Raw genomic sequence first — 14,171 nt, forward strand, 5'->3', positions numbered from 1 at the left:
AACTCCCAGTACTTCAGAATGTGACTATATTTAGAGATGGGGTCTTTAAAGAGGAAATCAAGTTAAATGAGGTAATTAGGGTGGAACCTAATCCAATATGACTGGTGACTTTATAAGAAAAGGAGAAGATTAGGACACAGATACAGAAGGAAGACCATATGACAATACAAGGGGAAGATAGCCATCTGCAAGCCAAGGAGAGAGGTCCCAAAGAAACCAACCTTGCCAACCACTGCCAACCACCTTGATCTTGGAATATTAGCTTCAAGAATTGTGAGAAAATAAATTTTTGCTCTTTAAACAATCGAATTTGTGATATTTATTATGGCAGCTCTAGAAAACTAATACATATTTCATGATTTATTTGTGTTCCCTCAGTCATTACCCTAAACATTAATGTAAAAATTTGAAGCTTAAAATTTCTGAAAAAAAAATTATGAAAAGGTCAAATCCCAAGAAAGCAAAGAAACCATAAGTATTTTTATTTTGGAACTTTAACTGAAATTAGACTTGTACATCAATAAATTTGAGAGGGATGAGATAGACAGAAAAGCCAATTGTTTCCCAAACTGATCTTAACCAATCTCTTTGAAAATGTTTTCCCAAAAGTCTAATAATTCTAGGAATTCTCTGAACTTGGAGGCAGCTTAGAGCAATGGACAGATCGTTGACCTTACAGACAGTTAAATCTCAGTAGCTAGCTGACTCTGGGCAAGTTATTTAGCATTTCTTAGCCTCGATTGCTAATATGAAAATTAAGAAACTCATAGTTTGACTCAAATGAAATAATCCAAATTAAAGCGATTTTTATACTTGAAAGTACCTTACAATGTTTTCATGAGGAATAATTTTCCTGCTTTAGCAATCTAAAAAGCCCTATCAGAAAAGGATATCAATGAATTTCTAATCTAAACTAGACTATTGCTAAGAAACAACATTAAGTTTACCATTTCCTGGAAACTATTCATTTTTAAAACACTACATTCAGTATTCTGGAATTGCCTCAATTCTCCTTGAGCATTCAAATAATGAGCAGAGACCTTGAGATAAGATTTGGGGTGAGAAAGTAAAAATAAATTCAGACACCAAAAATCTGCCCTGACATTCATCAGGCTGGAATAATAGGCCCAGATAAAGCTGGCTGGAAAGTTAAAAGGAAACACTATTTCACCCAAGGATATGCTGCCATTATAAAGTATCATCACAACCCCTTTCTTTGAATGCCTACTGCTTTCTTACTGAAAAACTTTGTTCTATAAAATCAAAGACAATCAGAGACTTTGCTTCTGAAATTCTCTCAGTAAAAATGAAATATCCCACTCTTGTCTGGAGGTTCTAAGTCACTTTGACACAGAGAAGTAGCCTCTATTTAGGATCCAGGAAATACCTTCAGATAAGGGTTTGGGGACCCAATATTCAACATCTATCTTATCTTTATTGCTTCCAAGGAAACAAGTCCATTGCCACATCCACATCTAAAGCATTTACACATAGCCTTGCTCCTTCCTTTCCTTTGAGCCTATCAAACACTAATATATTTAAAGTAGTTCCCATTCTTCATTTCTGACTGTGCTTATTTATGCTTCTCTCTCCCTCTCCCTCCTCCTCTTCCTTCCCCTCTCTTTTAAGTCAAACATGGCAGAAGTTGTTTACCTTAATCTTATCAAATGAAACTCAGTCATTATTGATCCTCTTTATTCTGTGTTTTGTTTGTTCAATCAGTATCTTCTCTATTATTTCCTTTTTTCCATTTTATTGAATTTATTCTGTCCTTTTTCTAACATGTTAAATTGGATACTTGGCTTATTAATTTTTTTCCTTTCCTTTTTCTATTTATTTTCCTTGGTTGGAATTTTTATGCTTCCTGAAACAGAGAATTATGTCTTCCATCAATTCTGGAAATTTTTCATCCAGGACTTAAAAATTGCTTCTGCCACATTAATTCTAGTCTCTTCTTCTGGAACTCCAATGGGTGATATCAGCTCTTGTCATTCTAATGTCCATGCTTTTAACCACTCTTTTATGTTTTTCACCTCTTTGTGATAATTTCTTTAACTCTATCCTTTATTTCATTAATTTATAATTTTCTTTTGTATAATCTTTTTAACCATCTACTTTGTAGTTATTATAATTTTCATTTTTAGGAGGTCTATTTTGTAATTTTTATTTCCTATTCTGCCCCTTCTTTTTAATTATATCTTATTCCTTTCTTATATTAGAGAGTACATGCTTTATTTAAACATTTTAAACATTATATGAAGTGTTTAGTGATGTTTTCTGGTAAGTCTCACTTATAGTGATTTATTTCTCATGTATTTTGTAGTTTTCATTCTCAATTTATGTTTTATTAAAGCTGTTTTTAGGTAACTCCATGAAGCCTGGGTTGAAGCTACATTCAGTGAAAGATGATATGCATTTGCTTCTGCCAATCACCTGAGTGCTTTCGAATTGGAACTACCTAAAGTTTTTATTTTTTTTTAGCTCTAGACTGCTCAGACTACAAAAATGACGTAAATTTTGACTAGGCACAGCGGGTCACGCCTGTAATCCCAGCAATTTGCAAGGCCAAGATGGGTGGATCACCTGAGGTCGGGAGTTCGAGACCAGCCTGACCAACATGGAGAAACCCTGTCTCTATTAAAAATACAAAATTAGCTGGGCATGATGGTTCATGCCTGTAATCCCAGCTACTTGGGAGGCTGAGAAAGGAGAATCGCTTGAACCCAGGAGGCAGAGGTTGCATGGTGAGCCAAGATCGCACCACTGCACTCCAGCCTGGGCAACAAGAGTGAAACTTCGTTTTAAAAAAAAATGACACAAATTTTAACTTGAAAGCGATATCAGGGCAGCCTTTGTGGTTATCAATTTTCAGAGCAGATATTTCTATTGTTTTCTATGAGAGCCCAGGCTAACACATACCTTCTTGCCAAGTTGTCTTGCTTATCTTCCTTATTTGACAGGGAGACATTTTTTTTCACCTCTACCCTCATATTAATCATAGAGTTAATTTCTGGCTTTATGTGGGTTCTCAGAGATATCTTCACATCTGTGTATATACTAGGCTTTTTCTCCTCCACTGCCTGGTCATTAAAACAGGATTACCATAATTAGCAAATGCCCTCTAGATAGCTATGATATCAGCAACCACCTACAATTCTATTTCCAACTCATCTTCTTTTTTGGCCCCCACAGACTTCCTTTACTTATTTGTGAGCTCACTTAGGAATTTTAAAATATTGTTGCTACTCCATCAAGTAATTGTAAATATCTTATATTAGAGATTTTTTCAGGACATTTTATCTGCAATTTTGCTGGTAATGAAACTCAGTTCACTCTTCAACCAACCCCAATCTGGGGCTTTTACTCTCATCATTACATAGAAACTATTCGCACAAAGATAAAACTTAGCTATAATTTTCTATGAGTCTCAATTTATTTGGCCTCTCAGAAGTTTTCGGTGGAATTGAATTATCTTTCCTTCTTCTCTTTTCTCAGCTTCCATAACTCTATATTCTTTTTGTTTCCTCCTACCCATGTAGCTTTTTTCTGCCTCCTTTGCTTGCTCTTCCTCCATATTTCTAAACATTGAAACCACTCAGAGCTTGTTTCTAATCATCTCCTCAATCTACATTCTCATCCTAGGAAATCTTGACCACTTCCATGGCTTTATATTATTCACATGCCAACAACTCTTAAATGTGTATCACCAACCCAAAATTATCCTCTAAATTCCAAATCTACATCTCTAACTACCTACATGTCTGCCTGTACATCGCATAGGGATCTCAAACTTCATCTTCTAATCTAACCCATATCTGCAAATGATACATCCATCAACCTACTTATTATTGTCAAAAGTCTAATGTCTAGCCTTGATAACTTCTTCAACTTCTCTGCCACTAACTCACAACCAAACCATTACCAAATTCCATAAATATTACCTAAAAATACATATCTTAAATCTACCCACTTCTCTCCAACAGCAGACCAAGTCACCAACATTTCTTACCCACAATATTGCAACAGATGTAACTGATTTCACTGTTTACTCAGTAACCAGCACCCTCCACCCCCAATACACAATATCTATAGTGATTTGAAAATATTAAACTGGCTCATGCCACTCTCTAAACCAAAAAAATTGTGACTTGCTTTATTGTAATATTCACTTTCTTGCAGTGGTCTGGAACTGAAATCACAATACCTCCAAGCTTTGTTTATATATGTAACTTCTCATAAGCTTCTTAACTCTTCTCAGACTCAAATTTCCACATTTATTAAATAAGGATAGTAAAAATACCTAACTCAGAATTATTGTGACAATTAAATTAGATAATTTAGATAATTTGTATATAGCACCTAGCACAGTACCTAGCCCACAGTAAGCCCCCAGTACATTCTTTTAATGCAACAGGGTCTCACTATGTTGCCAAGGCTGGTCTTGAACTCTTGGCCCCAAGCAATCCTCCTGCCTCAGCCTCCCAAAGTGCTATGATTACAGGTGAGCCAGCATGCCCTGCCCAATTTTTAATTTTGTTTATTTTTGTATTGCTCTGTCATGGAAATTGAGACTAGCTGGTCTTAATTCCTTTTATATTCTATAAACTCATTCGAGGCTTTTGCATGTTGAGTAGCTGAAATTTCTTTTTTTTATTTCAGTATAATACTGTATTTTCTAATGTATTAAATGAAAGCCAAGAAAATATCAAATTAACTTTAAAAGCAAATCTTTACTCTTTAAAGAAAAAATACAAACTGTGGTATTTTTATAATAGATTATATTTTACATAATATAAATAAAATCACTAATGCATCTATATACTTGGTTTCCTTAAACTACAATGAACCACAGAATGTGTGGAAAACGGGTTTAGTTTTTGGTGAAAAATAAACATCTTGGGAAAAACAGGTAGTTTTTTTTTTTTTTTTAATGTCTATGCACAGGCACTGACATAACCAAGCCTTAATGGCCACCACTTCCTTTTCCTTGTCCAAAGCAGCCATTTCCATAGCTCTCCCTTCCATATCCTCACTGGCATCTCCCAGATCCTCTGAAGCCTCCACTAGACCTTCTGTAGTCTCCACCAGAGCTACCACTATAGCCACCTCAGTTATGTCCTATATAGTCTCCACCACCATCTCCACCATATCCTTCCTGACAGGGTGGAATAGTGCCACCATAGCCTCCACTACTATAGCTTCCATCACTGTAGCCACTGCCATAGCCTCCAACACCATAACTAGAATGTACCCTCCTATATCTACTTCCATTGTCATATCAGGCCATCTTGGGAGGATGTGGACCATCTCCATACTGTGTATTGCCAATCACAAGATTGATAACAGGAGCTAAGGGCCTAGAGATTTGGTGGATAATGTTCAGCATATATTAATTAAAAGGGTCCAACTGGCTGAAGATATCAGGCTGTTTGTTACTTCAACCACCAGAGGTTGTTGAATCTTCAACTCCAAGATTTCCTGGAAAGCAGTAATGCAGGCGGCAGCTTCATGGGATATTTGCAGCTTAATTCAGTCATCTACAAGAACAATCTGCCTATCACATTATACTTTCTTGAAGGCAAAGAGAAGCAACTTCAGGGAGGTGGCTAAGGTCATGCCTTTAGCAGAGATGGCTCAGATTCAAGTACACCTGATCAAAGACAGTATTTGAACCCGAGCCATCTCTGCTAAAGGCACGGCCTTAGTCACCCCCGGCTTTTCACCAAACACAAAGAAAAGAGAGGAGCACTTTATGTCTTGCTACTAAAAAAACAATTAACAGACAATTTGTGGATAAGTGCATTATGCCCTTCATGGTGAGAATATTTCTCTTTTCCTTCTGATAGCATCATTTGGGTACACACCAAAGGCCAAGAGGGAGATAACAGCATCCAAATTATTATCTGGTCCAGTGTTAGTAAACACTTGTGTCAATAATCTTCTGGAAATCCAGAATTAATATGAATCTCTTTGAGCTAAACTTTGGCTTCATAAGTCATTCTTAGTGTAGCCCTATTGAGTCTTTTGTGCTCACAAAATTGAATCTGAGTTTCTTCTCTACCCGTTCTAGAATCATTCCAGGATTGGAATACTGATAAAAGGGACACATAATCAGAAAATGGGTTTCCAGCAAAATTTTGGTGGATATATCCCACTTTCCTTCATCAATGAAAACAGGTAGCAGCAGAGATGGTATAGACAGGATCTCTCTCATAGAAAATACACCCCATTATCATCGTTTTGCCAAGATGAGGCTCAATGGAGAGTTTAGTCGGGACCCATCCTAGAGAATTAAACTTATCATTGCCATATAATGCATCAAGCTCTCTAAGAGTGTGCTCTGCCTAAATCACAGGATCCAAAGGTGGAGGTCCTTGGATTGCCTTGGCCAGAAATTAGCCAATTTCTCCCAGACACAGGAGTTTCATACTCAACATAATCACCCCTCACTTTTCTCTTTTTTAAAATTTTATTTGGGTTTAGGGGTACATGCACAGAATTGTTGTATAGGTAAACTGTGTCACAGGGGTTTGGTGTCCAGATTATTTGGTCACCGAGGTAAGCATATTACCCAATAGGTATTTTTTTATGCTCTCCTTCCTCCCACCCTCCACCCTTAAGCAGGCCCTGGTGTCTGTTGTTCCCCTTTGTGTCCATGTGTTTTCATTGCTTAGCTCTGACTTGTAAGTAAGAACATGTGGCATTTGGTTTTCTGTTCCCAGGATCATGGTCTCTAGCTCCAACCATGTTGCTGCAAAGGGAATTATCTCATTCTTTTTTATGGTTGCATAGTACTCCATGGCATATATGTACCACATTTTCTTTATCTAGTATACCACGTGTATAAGCATTCCCCTTTCTCCTCAACCTCACCATCATCTGTTACTTTTTGACTTTTAATAATGGCCAGTCTGACTGGTATGAGATGGTATCTCATTGTGGTTTTGATTTGCATTTCCCTAAAAATTACTGATGTTGAGCATTTCTTATTCTTGTTGACCACATGTATGTCTTTTGACATGTATGTCCTTTGCCCACTTTTTAATAGTATTGTTTGGTTTTTGCTTGTAAATTTGATCATGTTCTGTATCGATTATGCATATTGCACCTTTGTCAGATACATAGTTTGCAAATATTTTCTCCCATTCTTTAGGTTGTATCTTTATTGATATTATAGTTTCTCGTGCTGTGCAAAAGCTGTTTAGTTTAATTAGATCCAATTTATCAATTATTATTTTTGTTGCAATTGCTTTTGGCATCATTGTCATGAAATCTTTGCCAGGTCCTATGTCCAGAATGGTATTTCCTAGGTTTTCTTCCAGAGTTTTTATAGTTTTAGGTTTTATGTTTAAGTCTTTAATCCATCTTCAGTTGATTTTTGTATATGGTGTAAGAAAGGGGTCCAGTTTCAATCTTCTGAATATTGCTAGCCAGTTATCCCATCACTATTTATTGAATAGCAAGTCCTTTCCCCATTGTTTGTTTTTGTTAGTTTTGTGGAAGATCAGATAGTTTTAGGTGTGCAGTTTTACTTCTGGGCCTCGATTCCATTTCATTGGTCTATGTGTCTGTTTTCGTATCAGTGTTTTCATTACTACAGCCTTGTAGTATACTTTGAAGTCAGGTAACATGATACCTCCAGCTTTGTTCTTTTTGCTTATAATTGTTTGGGGTATTTGGATTCTTTTTTGGCTCTACATAAATTTTAGAATAGTTTCTTTCTAATTCTGTGAAGAATGTCATTGATAGTTTGATAGGAATAGCATTGAATCTGTAAATTACTTTGGGCAATATGGTCATTTTTATAATATTGATTCTCCCTATCCATGAGCATGGAATGTTTTTCCATTTGTGTATGTCATCTCTGATTTCTTGGAGTAGTGTTTTGTAATTGTCCTTGCAGAGATTTTACACCTCCCTAGTTAGCTACATTCCTAGGTATTTTATTCTTTTTCTGGCAATTGTAAACGGGATTGTGTTCCTGATTTGGCTCTCCACTTAGATGTTGTTTGTATATAGAAATGCTACAAATTTCTGTACATTGATTTTGTATCCCAAAACTTTGCTGAAGTTGTTTATCAGATCAAGAAGCTTTTAGGCAGAGACTATAGAGTTTGCTAGATATCGAATCATGTCATCTGCAAGCAGGGATAGTTTGACTTCCTCTTCTCCTATTTGGATGCCTTTTATTTCTTTCTCTTGCCTGACTCCTTCGGCCAGGACTACCAGTACTATGCTGAATAAGAGTGGTGAGAGAGGGTGTACTGGTCTCATTCTGGTTATCAAGGGGACCACTTTCAGCTTTTGCCTATTCAGTATGATGTAGGCTGTGGATTTGTCACAGATGGCTCTTATTATTTTGAAGTATGTTCCTTCAGTGCCTAGTTTCTGGAGGGTTTTTACATAAAGGGATGTTAAATTTTATTGAAAGCTTTTTTGCATCTATTGAGATAATCATGTGGTTTTTGTTTTTAAGTTCTGTTTATGTGTTGAGTCTTATTGATTTGCATATGTTGAGCCAAGCTTGCATCCCAGGGATGAAGCCTACTTGGTTATGGTGGATTAGATTTTTGATGTGCTGCTGAGTTCAGTTTGCTACTATTTTGTTGAGGATTTTTGCATCTATTTTCATCAAGATGTTCAGCTTTTTATTGTGTCTCTGCCAGGTTTTGGTATCAGGATGATACCTGCTCCTCAACTTTTAGAATTAGTTTCACTAGGAGTGGTACTAGCTCTTCTTTATACAACTAGTTGAATTCAACTGTGAATCTGTCTGGTCCTGGGCTTTTTTTGGTTGGTAGGCTTTTTATTACTGATTCAATTTTGGAATTCACTATTAGTCTGTTCAGGGATTCCTGGTTCACTCTTGGGAGGTTGTATGTGTCCAGGAATTTATCCATTTCTTTTAGGTTTTCTGGTTTGTGTGCATAGAGGTGCTCATAGTAGTTCTGATGGTTATTTGTATTTCTGTGGGGTTGGTGGTAATGTCCCCTTTGTCATTTCTGATTGTGTTTATTTGGATTTTCTATATTTTCTTCTTTATTAGTCTACATAGCAGTCTATCTATCTTACTTATTCTTTCAAAAAACAAACTCCTGGATTTATTGATCTTTTGTATGGTGTTTTCACATCTCAAATTCCTTCAGTTCAGCTCTAATTTTGGTTATTTCTTGTCTTCTGCTAGCTTTGAGATTGGTTTGCTCTTGTGTCTCTAGTTTCTCAAGGTGTGATGTTAGGTTGTTAATTTTAGATCTTTCAAGCCTTTCGACGTGGGCATTTAGTGCTATAAACTTCCCTCTTAACACTGCCTTAGCTGTGTCCCAGAGATTATTGTATGTTCTGTCTTTGTTTTCATTTGGTCAAAGAATTTCTTGATTTCTGCCATAGTTTCCCTATTTATCCAAAAATCATTCAAGAGTAGGTTGTTTCATTTCCATGTAATTTTATGGTTTTGAGCAATTTTCTTGGTATTGGTTTCTATTTTATTGTACTGTGATCTGAAAGTGTGGTTGGTATGATATCAATTGTTTTGAATTTGCCAAGGATTACAACTTTAGGGTTGTGCCATATGGTGATGAGAAGAATGTTTTTGAACAGAGAGTACTACAGGGTTTTATTAGGCCCATTTGGTTAAGTGTTGAGTTCAGGTCCTGAATATCTGTTAATTTTTTGCCTCAATGATCTGTCTAATACTGTCAGTGGGGTGTTGAAGTCCTGTACTCTAATTGTGTGGGAATCTAGGTCTCTGAGAAATTGCTTTATGAATCCAGGCACTCCTGTGTTAGGTGCATATATATTTAGGATACTTAAGTCTTCCAGTTGAATTAAAACTTTTGCATTATGTAATGCTCTTCTTTGTCTTTTTTTTTTTTTTATCTTTGTTGGGCTTAAAGTCTCTTTTGTCTGAAATTAGGACAGCAACCCCTGCTTTTCCATTTGCTTGGTAGTTTTCCATTTGCTTGGTAGGTTTTTCTCCATCCCTTTGTTTTGGGCCTATGAATGTTGCTGCATGTGAGATGGGTCTCTTGAAGACAGCATACCATTAGGTCTTGCTTCTTTATCCAGTTTGCCACTCTGTGCCTTTTAACTGGGGGAATTTAGCCCATTCATATTCAAGGCTAATATTGATATATGCCAATTTGATCCTGTCATCATACTGTTAGCTGGTTATTATGCAGACTTGCTTGTGTTGTTGCTTTATAGTGTCACTTGTCTATATGCTTAAGTATGTTTTTGTAGTGGCTGGTAATGGTCTTTCTTTTCCATATTTAGCACTCCTTTCAGGACCTATTGTAAAGCAGCAAGTCTGGTGGTAATGAATTCCCTCATTTGCTTGTCTGAAAGGGATTTTATTTCTCTCTCATTTATGAAGTTTAGTTTGTCTGGATATAAAATTCTGAGTTGAAAATTATTTTCCTTAAGAATGCTTAATATAGGCCCTTATTCTCCTCTGGCTTGTAGGGTTTCTGCTGAAAGGTCCACTGTTGACCTGATGGGATTTCCTTTCTAGATGAACGTCCCTTCTCTCTAGCTGCCTTTAACATTTTTTCTTTCATTTCAATGTTGAAGAATCTGATGATTATGTGTCTTGGGGATGGTACCCTTATTTAGTATCTTGCTGAAGTTCTCTGCATTTCCTGAATTTGAATGTTGACATCTTTAGTGAGGTTGGGGAAGCTTTCACAGGTGATATTCTAAAATATGTTTTCCAAGTTGCTTGCTTTCTCTCCATCTCTTTCAGGGACAACAGTGAGTCATAGATTTGGTTTCTTTACATAATCCCATATTTCTTGGAGGTTTTGTTCATTCTTTTATATTCTTTTTTCTTCATTTTTGTCTGACAATTATTTCAACAAGACAGTCTCTAAGCTTTGACATTTTTTCCTCAGATTGGCCTATTCTCCTGTTAACACTTGTGATTGCATTATAAAATTCTTGCAGTATGTTTTTCAGCTCTATCAAATCTGTTTGGTTATTCCTTATAATGGCCATTTTTATCTATCAGCCTCTGTATTTTTTTAATGATCCTTAGCTTTCCTGCACTGGACTTTGACATTGTTTTCAACCTCAATGATCTTCATTCCTATCCATATTCTGAATTCTATTTCTGTCATTTCAGCCATTTCAGTCTGGTTAAGAATACCTGCTGGGGAACTAGTGAGGTCATTTGGAGACACTGGCTTTTTGAGTTGCCGGAGTTCTCGCACTGGTTCTTTTTCATCTGTGTTGGCTTGTGTTCTGATAACTGACGTGTAGTTTCAGTACAGTTAGTACACTTCTTTTCTGGGTGTTTTCAGAGGGCTGAGGCTTTGTGCAAGGTCTTATTTGTAGTTTGAAACTACAAATTTGAAACCAAGGTCTTTTTCTTGGTTTCAAATATTAGTAAAGTATTTTTGGTGTTGAATTTTGGGCTGTGATCCAGTAGGTGGCACTTACACATAGTAGCCTGTAGGCAGTCACTTAATCAACAGTGTGGCTCCTCTTTATTTCCTCATGATTGCAGCCATGCTTCTTCTCAGTGCTTTGAAAGTATAGGTTCCTCTCCCACTTGAGTGCTGACTGCAAATCTTGGCTTGGGACTCTTGGACAGAAGGGGAAGGGACCTTAGCAGTGGTTATGGCAGAGAGCCTTTCACTTGCCTCTTGGGGTTCCAACCCAGAGAGATGTGGACCCATTATTAATCAGTGCAATTGGCCCTGGATGGGGCACCTGTGCTTTGGGCTCAAGCTAGGAAGGCCCGCCTGGTGATGAGAGGGTGTCAGGGACAGGTAACAGGGAGACAGACTGGCCTCTTCTCCCTAGGGCAACAGCAGCTTGCTGGAGGTGTGGTTAAAGCACTCAGGGTCTTCGCTGCTTCTCCAATTCAAGGACAGCAAGGTCACTACCACTGCAGTGGCAGTAGCAGAGGGGCTTTTGGTTGACTTCAGGAGCTCTACCTCAGAAAAAATGTAGAGCCACTGCTACTGGGAAAATTCAGCCAGGAGGTGAGACAGTTGTTCTGCTGGCTCTGCTTGTTGAGGAGTGGGGGTTCGAGCGCTCACAGGGATGAGTGACCAGGCTTCTCTCCATATGGTGACTGTGGTGTATTGGAAGCTCATGTGAAGCCCTCAGGCTCTTGGTTTCTTCCCCAGACCAAGGGTAGCAGGGGCAGAACCATTGCTGTGGCAGTGGTAGAGGGTCTGCCAGTTGTCTCAGGGAGCCCCACCCCAGGGAAACTCAGAGACATTCCGTGGGTATGCTTAGCTGTGGATGGGTGGCTATTATGTGGTGCAAAGCCGGGGCCCTGCCTGGTAAAGAGTAAGGGTTGGGAGCTCCCAGGGAAGACAGATCACTCCTTTCCATATAGTGGCTGTAGTGTGCTGGAGATGCCCATGTAGTGACTGGCCCTTTGTTGCTTTCACACCAAGAGTGGTTAGGGTGATACCACTGCAGCTGCAATTCCAGAGGGGTTGTGGGCTGTCTCTGGGATTTCCTCCTCAGAGTAATGCTGAACTACCTGAAACCGAAATGTTCAGGTTGAAGCAAGTTAGCTGTGCTGGAATTCCAGGCTGAGAGGCCCTGCCTAGTAAGAAACAAGTAAGGTCCAGGACTCATGTGTAGAACACTCTGGCCACTTTTCCATGGGATGGCTGTGCTGTACAGGAGATCTGTACCACTCCCTAAACATTAAGTACTCTGCAGAGCCTGAAGGCTATATTGGCAGGGGCTGACAGACAACAAAGGTAACCAGCCTCTCTTTCTGGGAGCTCCATCCCAGGGAAGTGCAGAGCTGCTACCAGCCCAAGAGCCCAGACAGGGGGAGGCTGGAGACCCAGGCCAGTGGGCCTCATCCTGTGAAATGCAGTGGAGGTGAAGCCTGGAGTCCATTGCTGCTCAGCCCTCTGGATTCAGCCACTTTCCTGGGGGAATGAAGGGAGCCCGACCTCTCCTACTGCTGGAGCTCCAGTCACTAATGCTGGGATACCTAGGAATTCATGGCTCCCAAGATTCCATGTGTGCCTGGGCAGCAGCTCTGCCCAGACTCCACACAGCTCTCATTGTCAGCCTGGAAGCTCTGGTGGGGTAGGCTTATGCATGGATCACCTGAGCCCAGGGTTGCAAAGGTCCATGGCAGAACTGTGGGTCCCTGGGGACTCTCACTCACTCACAATTTCCTGGCAGTGTGGGAGCCTCCTCTGGCTCCATGCCACTCCTGGGTGGGCAGTTGTCCTGTCTCACTTCGCTCCATTCTCCATGGGTCAAGTTGTTTCCTTGATTAACCCTAATGTTTCCATCTAGATGTTCCAGTTGAAGATACAGTAGTTAATCACCACTTTCTTCTCTCTGTGAGAGAGGTGCACACTAGCTACTAATAGTCAGCCATCTTGGCCTCTCCCATGATCACCCCTCACTTTTCAATATTTTAATCAATTTGCCTTGTCTTTAGTCCAATTTCTTCACAATTGTTCTCCATTGAAGGATCCTGAAGAGAAGCTCTAGTTTCTTGATCTTTGTAGAGCAAGTTCCTGCTTTGAAAAACTAAGACCAAGGTTAGACATCTTGTAATTTATGTATATTTGTGAGGTTTATGTTTGTCGATGATGCTGTTGGTTAGGTTTTATTTGGGATGAGGGTTGAGGTTTTGTATTTTCATTTGTTTTGCCTTTTGGCTTTTTTGTTGGTTTGATTTGTGGTGGTGCTCATTTATTGGCCTTCATTAGAAAATGAAGAGTAATTTCTCAAAGAACCACTGCAAATATATGTTTTCATTTAAAAGCTTCTATTCTTAAACTTTACCATTCATACAGAAACAGCAATCATTTTAACTGGACTTGGATTCCTACGGAAGTTATACACACTAGGGAATCCAGCATATCAAGATAAACAGGCTGTAGAGTACATATATATTAACATCATTTCTTCCTACTTAATGTAAAACACTCTTCTCATCACTTTTCCTCTCTTGGTTTCCTTTTTCAGCCTCAAGTTTATTATATACTCCATTTGAATGTGTCAGGATGCTTGCCAAAGTGAATAGAAGAGAGAAAAGAATACAGTAGAGGGAGAAAATAGATATTTCTCTTCTTTCAGGTGTATTGACAATTGTGACAAGACTTATTTTTACAAGGAAAGAGAACACAAGAAAACTGACATTTGGGCAAAAAACAGTTGTGCAGTTTCCTGGCTGATCT

General features: G+C 38.6%; 1 protein-coding gene and 2 pseudogenes across 6 annotated transcripts in view; all 3 read right to left on the reverse strand.

Moving 5' to 3' along the window:
* The window catches only part of DLG2 (discs large MAGUK scaffold protein 2), a 2,166,992-nt gene that overhangs the window by 1,986,209 nt on the left and 166,612 nt on the right, over positions 1-14,171 (reverse strand). The window lies entirely within an intron of this gene.
* LOC134731201 (ATP-dependent RNA helicase A-like) lies at positions 3,487-5,983 on the reverse strand (annotated as a pseudogene).
* On the reverse strand, positions 5,641-6,437 carry LOC134731172 (ATP-dependent RNA helicase A-like; annotated as a pseudogene).

This window comes from Pan paniscus, chromosome 9 (assembly GCF_029289425.2).
Source record: "Pan paniscus chromosome 9, NHGRI_mPanPan1-v2.0_pri, whole genome shotgun sequence".
NCBI classification, from domain to species: Eukaryota; Metazoa; Chordata; class Mammalia; order Primates; family Hominidae; genus Pan; species Pan paniscus.